Genomic DNA, 16,472 nt, shown 5'->3' with positions numbered 1-16,472 from the left:
GTCAACAGACTATTTAACAAACGTAAACTTCCATAATAAAATATAACAAACATAACAAAATATAACAAGATCATGTACACAGCCTACTAATAACAACTGTCCAAATCGAAAACCATGAGAATGTCCATGTTCATAGCCAAGTCGTCGTGGGTCAAGATGACTGTATAATCCCTTCACATCAACTTATCTTTAAGAGACTATTCACACCCCTCTCGAATTTAGTATAAGACTGGAGTGGCAGAATTTTCACCTGAAAAGGATTTCCTTAATGTGTTAGTAAACCTACTGATAGGGTATCACTTAAATACCAACTGACTGCACCAAGATTTCATCCCACACTCTAAAAAATAATTTCACTAATTGCACCTTTTGGTGGGAGGGGGTAATGATTTAACTTCACACTAACCCATAGAAGGTTTTGAGCAATGCAAGGATGACAAATGGCTAGAATTGGGAAGATAGCACCCATGAACTTAATTAACAATTTGCCTGGTATGAAAATGGTAAACCATAGAAATGAATCTTCAAGGATACCAACAGTGCGATTCGAAGCCACCACTCCTGAATCTAAGCTCATGGAAACATGAAACAAACTGCAGAGCCAACTAGCCCAGTCTAACAGCACTATGCAGCCAGTCAAATGAAAACAGAAAATAATCCAAATTTCCTGTTCTGTATCAGAATTTAATAAACAATTTATAAATAATTCTGAAAAACTCCCAGAAGATGCATTAATCAACCCACTCAAATATTAAAAAACAGAGTCTTAAACTTTACAATTTGCTTTACGTCGAACCGACACAGATAGGTCTTATGGCGCCGATGGGATAGGAAAAGGTTGGGAGTGCGAAGGAAGTGCCGTGGCCTTAATTAATATACAACCCCAGCATTTGCCTGATGTGAACATGAGAAATCACAGAAAACCATCTTCAGGGCTGCCGACAGTGGGGTTCAAACCCACTATCTCCCGGATGCAAATTCACAGCTGCGGGCCCTAACCGCATGGCCAACTCACCCAGTAAATAGTCTTAAACTATTAGTGTGTTTCTACTCTGATGATGTTGAATGTGCCCTGTAAAACATTTGAAGGCATCCATCCAGAGCTGCAGCTAGGGGCAAAGCGGAGGGGGGCATGTGCTAACCAAGTTTTAACGGACCTATCACGCAACAAAAAGTGATGGGAAATTTTGACACAACAATGGTAACAGAAGTGGAGAAATCAGTCTACCCGTGATCCATGATTTAAGGTTGGTGCATGTCTAGTATCATATTACTGCCTTGCCCATTACTTTCTTAGTATTAAGTGGCTATTTTAGAGTTTTATTGTTCAAGCTACTATAGCCCAGTGTTGTGTTATTCTTCCTTTTGACTATCACATTGTTCTCTTGTTCTGCCTTCAGTTAACATTCTTTACTTAATTTCATATGTATTAATTTACGAATTAGTGAAGGAAACAGAAATGTCAAAGAAGCCTTTTTGGGTAGAAGACAGGAATAAGGCAAGAAAAAGAAACAGAAGCAGAGAAGTCATCAAATCCAATGTTATAATTTCTTCAGAACACCCACAAAGGGCTAAACAAAAATGGTATACTGAAACACAGTTACTTCTCGGCTTCATCTTAAAACTCTCATAATGTGTGGTAGACTTATTTTTGCTTTGAATACAGGTGGAAAAAGTAATAATTATACTGCATTTTGATTCAGTCATTTTCTTGATGAAAATATTAGGTTTCTTTTTTCAATAAATCCATATTTCTTCACTAAAAACAAAGCACAAAATTTCTTATGAGATTTGCTAAAATATGTTTACTCTTGGACATAGTTTTCACTAAGAATATTTCTGTAAGTTAATGTATACCTTAATTTTAATACCAGAGCTCGAAATGGACCAGAACAGACCAGAACTGAATGGCATTCTGTTTAGTGAATTCTTGGATCCTTTCAGTTCCATGTCACAAGAAGTTGCTCTGGACAGTTGTTTCTTTTAATTACCGTAGCTTTCAATGCATGAATCAATTAGCCCAAGCAAAGATGACTTTTTATTTAAATATTTATTTTGCTAGTGGTTTAGCGGCGCATTAACACATCACAGGTTTTCGACAATGCGAGGATCAGAAAGGGCTAGGATTGGGAACATAGAGACTGTGGGCTCAATTAAGGTACAGCCCCAGCATTTGCCTGGTCTAAAAATGAGAAACCATCTTTGGGGCTGCTGACGGTGGAATTCGAACCTACAATCACCCAAACGCAAGCTCACGTTTACGCGACCCTAACCACAGGGCCAACTCGCTTGGTAATTATTTTTTGTTTTGTAATATGAATGATAAAGGTAATGACAACTTTTCCTTTACTGAGCAGGTATGAAGAAGGTGGGGAACAATAGCGAGCTCGGGAAAATTTTGATCTGCTGACACTGGAGTATTCAGCAGGGTGATCAAATACTATTTGTTGCCTGAGAGAGAGCGCAGGCTTTGGCATAATATGAAGTTAAAAGGATCAACAACAATCACTCCATACAAAACTGATGTTTAGATATTAATTAATTAATTTATTTATTTATTTATTAAACACAATGTGTACAATCAAGTTTTTCACCACTCTGTCATTTCTGTGATTAGAGATTGAGGTCTGTTTACAAATTCCACTAAATGGTATTTAGAGCATGGATTATTGCATTTTTTGCAGACGCAATTTTCCTTGGATTCATGGAATGCCTCACTGGCAGATCGTTCCATGAAACCCGTGGACAGCGAATCGTGTATATAGATGTCGAAGCTTGAAATTCAGTCCCTTCCAAATTTCTGACTTCATTCCATCAGTCTCCATTATTTCTTGGGGTATCTCGTTGGCTTTTTTCCATCTCTCCTCGATGATAGTTTTACATGCATGCATTTCCAGTAGACCAAAAATGTGTTTTATATTTTCCATGAAGAAGGTTTCCTGCACTGTTTTATACGCGTAGCTATTACTTGAGAATTTTGATATTGAGAGAGCTCTCTTAATAAATCTCACTTTGACGCTTTCTAGCTTCCTAAGGTTGTTCACCGACAAGTAAGGCCAAATTAATTGAATACCACATGTGGCAGTCGGCATAACTTTAATTTTGAATAGTTTCATTGCTGTTGATAGGGATAGGTTTTGGAGTTTGGGGATGTCGTATGAGACTTCCGTTGCTGCCGTAGCTCGCTCCTGTACATGTAGGGAGAAAGCAGTTCCAGTAGTTTGTAATACGACACCCAGGTATTTGAAGTTGGATACGAATTCTAAAGTTTCTGCTCCGCATTTTAGTTGGTCCATATTAGATATCCTTCCTCCCCTTCTAAATTTCATAGCCTTTGTTTTGGAACTATTTATTTCCATAGAATTATCTTTTGCCCATACCCTAATGTTCTCCATGGCTGTTTGTAGGTCTTCACGGTATCTTGAAAGGACGACCATGTCATCCGCATACATAAGCGGTTTGACTGATCTTGAGTCTATAGATTGCTCAATATCCGAGGTCATCACGTTGAAGAGAACTGGACTCATCGGATCCCCTTGTAGAACACCCTTTGTTTGAGTGATACTCCTCGACGTGGTGATGCCATCCTAGATTGTTACATAGTTCACGTTTAAAATCGATTTCAATGTTTCTAATTCACTATTGGAAGTGCCTAATATGTTTTCCAACTTATGGATAAGTATCGTTCTGTTAATACTGCCAAATGCCTTAGAATAGTCTATATAGATTGCATACAGCGATCTACCAGGTTGCGCTAAGGTCGTTTTTATTTCTTGCACAAGATCCTGTACAGCCTGCAGAGTTGATTTCCCCGTGGTAAAACCGTATTGATTCGATGGTATGTTAGCACGTAGACTTTGTTCCATCCGTCTTAGGAGTAGTTTAGAGAAGGTTTTGAACATAACAATTTTCAGGGCAATTCTCCTGTAAGAGTTTGGATCCTCCTTCCCTTTTCCTTTGTAGATCACAATTATGAGTGTCTTCCTCCATTGATCTGGAGTTGTCTTACGTTTTAGGCATTCATTGAATAGGCATGTTAGCGGATCTAGCAGGTCATTGAGTGTCTCTTTTAAATGTTCTATGTAAATCCCATCTGGTCCAACGATTTGTTATTTTTCCCATTGCTTATAAGTTGGCTGACCACCTCAGTTGTGATTGGGCGCGTGTCCTGGATGTTTGTCAGTTGCGGAGTGAAGCCGTTTGTCCTTATGTTCGATTCTCCAAGAAGATGACGAAAATGTGACTCCTATTGCGACATGTTTACAAGAGGAGTTGATGCCTGTTTCTTTGAGTACTTTAAGATTTTATAAGGCTTCGCTTCTGGCTCGGATAATAACTTCTGTTCTATATATAAATCGTAATTTGTTTTCTTTTCCTTTAGTAGAGTTCTATATTCCCGACGTTCCTCAGTATATTTTGCTAGCGCGTCCATACCATATACCCCAGCAAAGTGAAGTAAATGTAACGTTGATTGTCTCATGATGTAACATTCCTTATCAAACCATGGCTTTGCAGTGTGATCAAATGAAGGTAATATAGTGGAAGCGTGCTGAATTGTGTCATTCAATGCTTCTGTCGCTCCATCCAGGTTCCCTAGCCCTATCATATGTATGATTGTGAGAATCACTTCTTTGCTCTTTTGCCATCTTTCCACCCCTATATGTCTAGAGACTCTCTGCTTAGGGGGATGTCCTGACTGACGTAGTGTTCCATTACTTAATTTTATTTCCCCTATTACTGGAAGGTGTTTCCTGATTGCTTCATTTTCGGTCTTCACCTGCACATGTCCTTCTGCATTTGAGAAGATTAAGTCAATTGTGCTCCTACCATTTGGGGCAATATATGTGTATTCATTCTTCCTGTTTAGTAGTCTTAGCTGGTAGTCTAGAAGAAAGTCTGTGATCGCTTGAGACTTTGTATCCCATTTGTCTTCATGACAGTTCAGGTCACCAAGTAACAGGGTTGGTTTGTTATTATCTGTGTTCTCCAGTGTCTTCCCTAGCTCGTCTATTATGACCTCAGGATCTGTACTGGGCGTGAAGTACACTCCTATTATGTTCATCCTACTAACGATTACTGTTAAAGTGTTGAATCTATTGGATAATTTGACTGATAGGCTGTAGGTACGGCTTTATGTAGCAGCTTAATTCGCCTGATGGGCGGCCTCTGCCGCCTTTCTTGGCTAAAGAGTGAATACCATAGAAGAAGCCATGAATGTCTATTTCTTCCATGCTGAAAGTTTCTGTGAAGAGCAGTATGTCATTCTCTAGAAGTGTGAGCCAGGGGTTCAAGGCCAATACATTCTTCAACCCATCTACATTACAAGTCATCTGATGCATTTAGAGATATTGCTGCTGTTGAAGTTGTTGATCTGTGTGATCTACGCACCGGATGACCTCTTGTAACGGTAAATATTGATGATAAACTGACTTCAGAGTTAAAACTCAAAGGAGCGAAAAGTAACCCCCTTAGGCCAGAAATTTTCATTGTCAACTATTTCTTTGTCTTTCTCCAGGAGTGCTATTTTGAATGCTTTGTTCCTACCTCTTGTTCGAATAGTGAAGCAAGCTTTGACGCTATTAATACCTTTTCTGCCATATAAGAGGTGACGTCTTCTTCCGTGGACTCTTCATCTAGGTGTCCGATGTACATCCAGTATAGTCTTCTTGCCGATTTGAGTTTTCCACCATTGTTATTCCCCTTCCCTATTTTGGCTGGGGGCAGGGGGCAAAGCTCTTGAATAACAAATTGTAACTGGTATCTGCTACTTTGGGTAACGCATTCATTTCTGATGTGCCTGTCAGGTTGCTGTCGGACCTGACGACTTGTTACTGTAGCATACTCTGTGTTTTCAATATCCATTTCAAGTCTGTTTGATGAATTACTCATCAGAGGGCTGGATTCATAATGTATATTATGAAATACAAACAGTTGTTGGGTCGCCTCTTTCAGTTCATTTCTAACCATTATGGGAACATTATCCAAGATGGACTGTATCTGCAGGTTAATTTTCTCCATGATTCTCGCTTCTATGTCCGAAGTTGCCAAAGACTCTATATGACAAATGTCAAAAGACTCAGGTCGTTGATGCGCAATTCCACTGCCTTCTCTGCGATGGCTTGCTTCATCTATGAGGACTTTGGTTGCCATTAGCAAATTGTCCCTATGAGCGCTAGGTGACCCTCTATGATGAATGCCAAAAGACTCAGGTCGATGATGCGCAATTCCACCACCTTCTCCTCGATGGTTTGCTTCATCTATGAAAACTTTGGTTGCCATTAACGAATTGTCCCTATGAGCGCTAGGTGACACTAGTAATTGGGTCATCAGTTTTCCTGCTTCCTCTTTATTTTGTTTTGTCTCTCTCGACTGAGCTGCGGGAGCCGGTACCATCTTTTGCAGCTCTTGGCCAACAGATGGCGCCATGTGTCCCAACCATCTACTGTCTTCCTGTAGCACGATGTCATTGTCAAGTTGCATAACCTCACTTAAATCAATCTCATTTGCATGTTCCACATTTCTACATAGTTTAGATTTCAGTTCAATAAAACATGCTCATATAATCCTTACCGCTATATCCTTTGATTCCTTATTAAGATATCTACCGGAATCCGCAATATGTTCAATACTTATGAGAGCTGAATCTAAACGAATTTCCAACTCATCTGCCATCTTACATGTTAAGATATTGCAATCCTATTTTCTTGATGCTTGAAGAGTGGCTTTCACGATTGCAAAACACTTGTGACAAAGATGATATGTGATTGTGATGGGCAACAGAGAATGTTATTTTTCTAATTCGTCAACGATTTGTTCTTTCAGATCGACAACCAGGTAAAAAAAATTGTACATCCGAAGTTATTCTTTGTATATACGTAGTATTAACTTAACAAATTACTATTAATAAAGCTTGCAATCATAAGCGCCGCTGACCCTACTGCCTATCACTTTTTAGGAAATTGGTTCCGAAAGAGCATTCTGTTTTGTTTGTGAAAATCCATTTAAAGCCATATTTAACACCAAGTGAAGAAGTGCATTATGGTGGCCAGAAATCAGCCCATTGAATCATTTTATTGCAAACACTGTGTGTGGGGGGGAAGGGGAGAAGGTTCTGGGGATAAGGTTTGCTCCCCTCAGTGTAAAATCCTTCCTGTGGTCCTAAAGACATCCACAACATACAGTATGGATGACTTAACTCTCCCCTGCTTTCTTCCCTGCGTTTCACCATGTTACAAAACAGGTCAGGAAGCCACATAACATCAGTATATATACCGAGCTCGATAGCTGCAGTCGCTTAAGTGTGGCCAGTATCCAGTAATCGGGAGATAGTGGGTTCGAGCCCCACTGTCGGCAGCCCTGAAGATGGTTTTCCGTGGTTTCCCATTTTCACACCAGGCAAACGCAGGGGCTGTACCTTAATTAAGGCCACGGCCACTTCCTAGACCTTTCCTATCCCATCATCGCCATAAGACATATCTGTGTCGGTGCGACGTTAAGCATAATAGCAAAAAAAAAAAAAAAAAAAAAAAATCAGTATATACAACACGAGTCACCTAACTTCACTTTCAAGTATTTCATACACAATATTTTAACAGATTTCAAAAGAAAAAAGTAAGGACAGGTGTTCATGAAACCAGAGATTTTACACCCTACAGCAATATAAGGAAATAACATTTGATTTCTTGCACTGCCACGAATTTATATTCCACTAGCTGATGTACCCGCGCTTCGCTACGGGATTCTCAGAAAGACTGACTTTGTGGTTTTCCTAACTGAAATCAACATAGGTCATTACAAAAACGTAAGTATGAATGTAGCGATTAAAAGCAATGCTATCATATAAAATACTTGATCAAATGGAAAGCCGCATGATTTATCACTTTTAACGAACAGTGCTGCGGTTAGATTGCGGTGCCAATCTAATAGTCCAAATTTCCAGAGCTGGGATGACCAGGTCGCAGATTGGCATGAACACTCATCTGCCATTATTCCGCTAAATATGCACACTGTTCATTCCAATCAGTGCCTCAGAGTAGGGATTGAATAGCCCAAATGCTATGATGATCCAGTGTGTTACGTACCAGTAGTATCAGAAAATTTATAAACCAGGGAAATGGAATGCTAAAGAAGAACATTATCTAACTCCCCAATTACTTCCCATCAATATTCAGGCAGGCTGTTACACTCTGTACGACTGGGCGAGTTGACCGTGTGGTTAGCGGTGCGCAGCTGTGAGCTTGCATCCAAGAGATAGTGCATTCGAACCCCATTGTCGGCAGCGCTGAAGATGGTATTCAGTGGTTTTCCACTTTCACACCAGTCAAATGCTGGGCCTATACCTTAATCTATATATATAAAATAAGAGTTTTGTCTGTACATTGCTCAGAATTTGAAAATAATGGTATTTCTGTATCGGTCATGTCCATAGTAACAAGAAAATGCACTTTTTACTTTTCCGTAATTTCTGTCTGTCTGTCTGTATGTATGTATGTACACGCATCACGAGAAAACGGTTGAAGAGAATTTAATGAAAATCGGTATGTGAAGTCAGGGTATGAGCCTCTACAATCAAGGCTATAAATCATTTTACTCGCGCTGAGTGAAATGGTAGTTTAGGGGAAGGCCTAAAATTGAATTCTCAACTATTTATGCTATTAGTGGTCTAATGAAAATCGGTATGTGAAGTCGGGGGATGAGCCTCTACAATCTAGGCTATAAAACATTTTACTCACGCTGACTGAAATGGTAGTTTAGGGGAAGGCCTAAAATTGAATTCTCAACTATTTATGCTATTAGTGGTCGTATTTTAAAGAAAATGGGTATGCAAAGTTGGGGAATAAATTGCTACAATCTAGGCTGTCAATGATTGTATTCACTCTTAGAAAAATGGTAGTTTAGGGGAAGGCCTAAAATTTAATTCTCAAATATTGTTGTTATTAGTAGTCCTATCGTGACGAAAATAGGTATGCAAAGTCAGGAAATAAGTCGCTATAGTCTAGGCTGTAAGTTATTTTATTCATGCTGAGTGAAATGGTACTTTAGGGGAAGGCCTAAAATGTAATTCCCAAATATTTCTTATTAGAGGTATAATCGATGAATGCTACATAACTAAGGTTATACAGTATTAAATTTCCTATTATTCATGTCTCATACATTGTTACCGTACTGGCTATGATCACAAAGATATTCATGAATTTGGAGTTTTGTTACTACAGTAAGTCCGTATCAGCGCCGAGTAACGAGAAAATGGGTAAACAGTATTTAATGAAAATCGGTATGTAAAGTCGGAGAATAAGAAACTACAGTTTACGGTATAAAATATTTTACAAATCACAGAGTCGAAAGAAAACTAAATGTGTAGGCCTACAATATAGAAAGCTCATAACATTGATCAACAATAACATTACATTGACCATTGTTTGTCGTGATGTGCTTTGTGTCTTCTATTGCCCCTCATCTCCGGTAGATAGGATTACTGCTGCGTACAGAGTATTTTTCATTTGATTTACGTCGCACCGACATAGATTGGTTTTATGGCGACAATGGGATAGGAAAGGACTAGGAGTGCCTTAGAGTACCTTATCTTAAAATTTCTCCCGGTCTGTCCAACGTAAGAAGAATTACAACTGTTGCAAGTGATCCTGTATACCCCTGATCTTGAATAACTATTGAACTTGTTTATGGATGTGGCATTATGTAAGATTTGTGCATTCCTATTGTTTGTTTTAAAAGCTACTTTTACATCATGCTTTTTAAAGATGTTGGTGACTTGGTAGATTTGTTCGTTGAAGGTAAAGATAGGAAGAGAGGAGTTGTTTTTCTTATCTTTTTTCAAGGTGGTAGAAGGGCGGTATTTAAATTTATTGATTATATTTTCTATAAAGAAACTGCTGTATCCATTGGAATTAGCTAATATGACGAATAGTGTTCAACTCATTTTTGAGGTCTCTTTTAGACATTGGAACATCCTTCCCACATCCTTCAGCCCCACCTTAATATCCCCTCCCTCACCCCCTTCCTCAACCCCCTCTCCTTCAGGACCTTTCCCTCCCCTTCCTTTTCATTTGAATCTCACAACAGTTAGTCTGAAGCACACTCAACAATAGACCACACATCTCATGCTGTATTGAGAGGTAAGTCTCATATAACCTATGCCATCTAACTAACACGTTCTCTCATTCAATTCATTAATTTAATTTTATCTAATTTATCAGGTTAACTTCCTGGGCACCGCAATGAATTGCAAAAATTTTATACCAAACACAATGTATCTCTGTTAACCACATCTTCATGTGCTGTCCTGACAATGTCCTACAACATTTCAGCAAGATTTAACAAGCACCATGAGAGCATCTCATTTATTACTTTGGAGGATGAAACAACATCTAACAGTTCCCCACCAGCTAGTGGTTATTTACAGCGGTGTCCAATGGATTACATATAGCTAACACCACACAAATAGATTTGATGACAAACTACAGGATCAACATTTACCAGTTCCCATTGACTATTGAAATATTAATGATCAACAGTATTAGAACTAACAGTTCTGTGTATATAAATTAATACTTGAAATTATTCTCAATGATGAACAAATGAAATGCCGTATGGCTTTTAGTGCCGGGATATCCCAGGACGGGTTCGGCTCGCCAGGTGCAGGTCTTTCTATTTGACTCCCGTAGGCGACCTGCGCGTCGTGATGAGGATGAAATGATGATGAAGACAACACATACAGCCAGCCCCTGTGCCATTGGAATTAACCAATTAAGGTTAAAATCCCCGACCCGGCCGGAAATCGAACCCGGGACCCTCTGAACCGAAGGCCAGTACGCTGACCGTTCAGCCAACGAGTGCTCTGCACCTTTGTGAAGGGAGCAGGTATATCTAGGTGGGAATGAAGGTAAAACATGATTGCAAAAGATCTTAGAGGTCGACGCTAATTAGGAACTAATATTTAGAGGCCCCATGAAGAAAAGAAGAATATATTAAAAACTAAATAATAATAATAATAATAATAATAATAATAATAATAATAATAATAATAATAATAATAATAAATAAGTTGCAACCCCTCCTCCAAACTATCCAACAGATTAGGAAGAGGACTCAGAAACCATCCAAATGGGTCACAGCTCTTATTCATCCCCTTCATAAAAAAGGTGATAAATCAGATGTCAATAATTATCATGGCATCTCTCTTCCTCCTGTCTTATAAAATCCTCTCCAAAGCCTTACTCACTAGAGCCGTAGAACAACTTGACTCACAAATAGGTGAATACCAAGCCGGCTTCTGAAAACCCAGATCCTGCGCAGAACAGATCCAGAATCTAAAAATGACTATTGCCTACCTGAAACTCACAGCCAGACCATCTGTCATCACTTTTGTAGATTTCCAGAAGATGTATGACTCGATTGACCGCACAACCCTTTTCCAAGTTCTCTAAGAATTTTGCCTAAACAAGACCCAAACAAATCATTCAAAATACACTCACTGATACAGCTTCCAAAATGAAATTTAGATCTGAGATTTTTGAAGCCTTTCAAATCCAAACAGGAGTTCGGCAGGGAGAAGAACTATCACCACTACTTTTCAACTGTGCTCTCGAGAGGGTCATCCGGGAATGGAGACATGTTCTCCAATGTAAAGGAATTCCTAATGGAGTTCAAACAGGCTGAACTCTTTACGGTATCAATGATGACTGCCTTGCTTTTGCAGATAACCTCGCTCTCCTTACTTCCTCTGCTGAACTAGCTACTCTACAAATTAATTACCTGCATGAATGCACAGTTAAGATTCGCCCCAAAATCTCTTATACCAAAACCTACTTCATTTCTAACATCATACATGCTCCACCACATCTTCTGACTACCCCCAATAGAATCTTGAAGGTGGAAATATTCAAGTACCTTGGTGAATAAGTTGAATCCAATAATTCTGAGAAGTTTGCCAGCTTAGTACATGTCAACAAGTTTGCAAGAGCCTTCCGACTCACTCAAAACATATATAACAAAAAGGCCATCTCTCGAAATGCAAAACTTTGACATTATCAAACTGTAATCGGACCTGAAGCATTATATGCATCAGAATGTTTAACACTTTACACAGAGCCCGCTTAAAAAACTAGCAATTAAGGAAAGGAGGAATATCTGAAAAATTCTTGGTCCCAGTCTCAAAGATGGTGTTTAAGACTTCGGAGCAATTTGGTAATATACACCCACACTGAAAAGATATAAAGCGTAATCCGGAAAAGATGGATAACATTTTATGCTCACCATTTCAGATTGCCAGCTGAAAGAATCTGTAAACGTTTATCTTACTTCAGAAGTCTCAAAACGATTCCTCCTTGGTTGGTGGAGATCGATAAAGCTCTTTTAAAGTATGGAATCTCAGAAACAGACATTCAACTCCGAGCACCACTCAAACACAAACTTAGACAGGTTCACTTAGTAGTCCCAACTCAAATGAAGCATGTCCATTCTGATGCATGGAAGAAAGCACACTCCGAAAGGATGAAAACCTGGTGGGCCCGTAAGAAGACAAACGGTTGAGATCTCGCAGTCCTTAGTGGACTTAACGATGAATAATAATAATAATAATAATAATAATAATAATAATAATAATAATAATAGAACACACTCTCTACTTGGTCAGTATTAATAAATGGTACTAAAACTTTAAATGCTTTTTTATTTAGAAGTTAATAGTTTATTATAATAATAATTTTGTGTGGCTATTTCTTTGTGCAGCCATTGTACAGCAGACCCTCCGATGAGGGTGGGTGGCATCTGCCATTTGTAGCTAACTGTGTGTTACTGTAGTGGAGGATAGTGTTGTGTGTAGTGTGTGAGTTGCAGGGATGTTGGGGACAGCACAAACACCCAGCCCCCGAGCCACTGGAATTAACCAATGAAGGTTAAAATCTCCGACCCGCCCGGGAATCGAACCCGGGACCCTCTTTGATATTCATTTGATATATTTGATATTCATTGGAGTATAGAAATTCCTATTTGCTGATGCTTGCTGAAAAGTTTCAAAGGTTTTCTTTTTGAAATCACACTTTAATGAAGAATCTGTAGGAATTTCAAACAATTTTTCCTCTTCAGGAATTGAAAGCCAGTCACTTTAGTGAAACTTTGAAGCCAAATCAGAAGTGTGTTCTTCAAAGAAGACATAGTTCATGTCTGAATTCAAATTTTTTGTCCCATATTCACATCAACTCAACTAAGGTTAGGTTGAATGGAGAATCCCACCTTCCAATACTTGTTTTTTTAATTGATAGTCTATGTAATTATGTAACATAATCCAGCTTAAAATCGAATTACAATATAAAAAGTAGGCTACATGTTTCATTCCTAATGTCGAACATCTTCAGCTAAAAGGATACTAAATAATAATAATAATAATAATAATAATAATAATAATAATAGTGTTATTTGCTTTACGTCCCACTAACTACTTTTACGGTTTTCGGAGACGCCAAGGTTCCGGAATTTAGTCCCACAGGAGTTCTCTTACATGTCAGTAAATCTACCGACACGAGGCTGACATATTTGAGCACCTTCAAATACCACCGGGCTGAGCCAGGATCGAACCTGCCAAGTTGGGGTCAGAAGGCCAGTGCCTTAACCGCCTGAGCCACTCAGCCCGGCTAAAAAACGATACAAAATTGGCATAAACGAAATAAAAAACACCTATGATGATGATGATAATACAGTAGAACAGTTTACATATCTGGGTAGCATCATTAATGGAAGTAATGAAATCAATCCTGAAACTAATAACAGACTAATTAAAGGTACAACATTTTATCAAGTCAGAGAGCTTTTATGGGATGACAAAGTACCCTAGAGAACAAAATTAATATTATATAAACACTATTTCATACCAATTGTAACATACGGACTAGAAATGCTGGTAACTAATAAGAAAAAAGATAGTAAGATCCAAGCAGTAGAAATGAAATTTTTAAGAACATCAGTTTAAAAGACAAGAAGAGATAGAATTCAAAATATTAAAATCAGAGAAGAGCTAAATATAGAACCGTTAGTACAGAAGATACAGAAAGCAAGACTGAGATGGTTTGAACATATAAAAAGAATGGGAAAGGAACGGGTAGCAAGAAGGGAATTGGAAAGAGAAGTTAAGGGAAAGAGACCAGTTGGAAAACTGAGAAGAAGGTGGATGAATCAGATTGGAAGGACATTAGAGAAGCTGGATTGGATGTGGCAGAAGTAAAGGAGCAAGAAATGTGGAAGGACAGAAAGGAGTGGAGGATGCTTGTTAACCACACCCGGGCGACTGGAGTGGGACACTGATGATGATGATGATAATGAGATAAAATGTTCATGTTGACACATCAGATTTTTTATCTCGAACTGAAACACTGACTTGTTGAGGTTTTAACCCAACATGAAGGAAAATTTTATCTTATCATCATCATCATCATCATCATCAGTGAAGTCCGGCTCCATAGCTAAATGGTTAGCGTGCTGGCCTTTGGTCACAGGGGTCCCAGGTTCGATTCCCGGCAGGGTCGGGAATTTTAACCTTAATTGGTTAATTTCGCTGGCACGGGGGCTGGGTGTATGTGTCGTCTTCATCACCATTTCATCCTCACCACGACGTGCAGGTCACCTACGGGTGTCAAATCAAAAGACCTGCATCTGGCGAGCCGAACATGTCCTCGGACACTCCCGGCACTAAAAGCCATATGCCATTTCCATCAGTGAAAACTAAAGTAGTAAACAAGTTTAGGTTAAGTCCTACTGCAGTTAATGAAAGACTCATGACTCTCTGCATACCACACTCTGGAGATAAATTCATCACTATCATCTCTGCTTACTTTGGACAGCTCTGAAAATTCTGAGAATCGATTCTACCATCAACTGAATACAATACTTTCAAAGTGCCCACCATGGATAAATTACTATTAGTTGGTGACTTCAGTGCTAGAGTGGGTAGAGATAATCGGCTACGGGGTAATGTCATGGGTAATCAAGGGATAGAAAAACTGTAATGCAAATAGATTACTTCTTCTTGGCCTCTGTGCTGAGCATGAACTCATCTACAACACACAATTCTGTTTACCAACCCGATACAAGACTACATGGATGCACCCACGTTCAAAACACTGGCACCACATTGATTACGTCATATTGGACAATACGACAAGAAAGATGTCCTCATCACAATGTCAGCTAGAAACATCGATGACCGTTGGACGGATCACAGACTTCTATCAGCAGACTCAGAATTTTGGTGCGCCAGAAACCACATAGGTACTCGTTTCACAAACCCTTAACCCGCGAGTGGTCGCTAGCCGAAATGTAACATGGGTGGTCGCGTGTGAGATCTTCTCTCACATTAAAATAAATATGACATTTTTCAGTTTTTTGGGGCGCAAGGCTGAAATTTACTACTGAAATGAAACGCAAGTTCTACCTTATATATTTTAGATTAAAATGAAAGATTAGGTGTGTGTGTGTGTGTGTGAGAGAGAGAGAGAGAGAGAGAGAGAGAGAGAGAGAGAGAGAGATGGCGTTTGGCTTTTAGCGCCGGGAGTGTCCCGAGGACAAGTTCAGCTCGCCAGATGCAGGTCTTTTGATTTGCCTCCCGTAGGTGACCTGTGCGTCATGATGAGGATGAAATGATGATGAAGACGACACGTACACCCAGCCCCCATGTCAGCAAAATTAACCAATTAAGGCTAAAATTCCCGACTCTGCCGGGAATCGAACCCGGGACTTCTGTCACCAAAGGCCAGCACACTATCCATTTAGCCATGGAGCCGGACATGATTAACTGTTTATTAAAGGCATAAATTACTACTTAAAATAACATATGCAATGTACATAAAATAACTTCCGTCCTGAAGTTGTAAAAAATAAAATCTCACACATGCATTATATCTAGTAGTATTTACGTACAAACCAAGGTTTCTGATCACAATAACATTTTCAAAAGCAAGAAGTACTCATAATACAAATACTAATGCGTACGACAGGAGTAAGTTTCCCGCTCTACTTCAAAATAACACCAACGTCATTAGTCGCGCGATGAGAGAAACTCTCACGCAGCGCGCACGGATATACAGGAACCTTTGTTCTGACTGGGGCGGGGGGTTGCTTACCCTTCAAATGTGAATCGCTCTACTCACGACAGTTATAAACTCAGCTGGAAGAGGGAACAGTCACCTCCCATTCATCACTGTGAAGTAATATCACAATAAAAAATAATGTGAGAGAAAATCTCATATAGCGACCATTCGCGGGTTAAGGAAGAAATTTAATACCTCCAAACTTCAAAATGAAACTGTTGCTAAAGAATTTCAAAATGCCATAACAGAGCAACTGTCCTCCAATCCAATCAATACCAAGGATGTACAGCTGGAATGGGCCGCACTTCAAACTATCGTCAAAGATCTGGCAGGGAAAAAAACAATTGGCTATGAGAAAAGGAAGAGAAATAACTG

The 16,472-nt window shown here is 39.2% G+C and overlaps 1 protein-coding gene across 1 annotated transcript in view; it reads right to left on the bottom strand.

Annotated features, from left to right (window-relative positions):
• Golgin245 (Golgin-245) overlaps positions 1 to 16,472 on the bottom strand; it is a 374,519-nt gene that overhangs the window by 350,291 nt on the left and 7,756 nt on the right. The gene's annotated exons all lie outside the window — the stretch shown is intronic.

The sequence above is a fragment of the Anabrus simplex genome, chromosome 2, assembly GCF_040414725.1.
Source record: "Anabrus simplex isolate iqAnaSimp1 chromosome 2, ASM4041472v1, whole genome shotgun sequence".
In the NCBI taxonomy this organism is placed as follows: domain Eukaryota; kingdom Metazoa; phylum Arthropoda; class Insecta; order Orthoptera; family Tettigoniidae; genus Anabrus; species Anabrus simplex.
The sequence above is the reverse complement of the archived record's forward strand: the minus strand, read 5'-3'. Positions and strand labels throughout refer to the sequence as shown.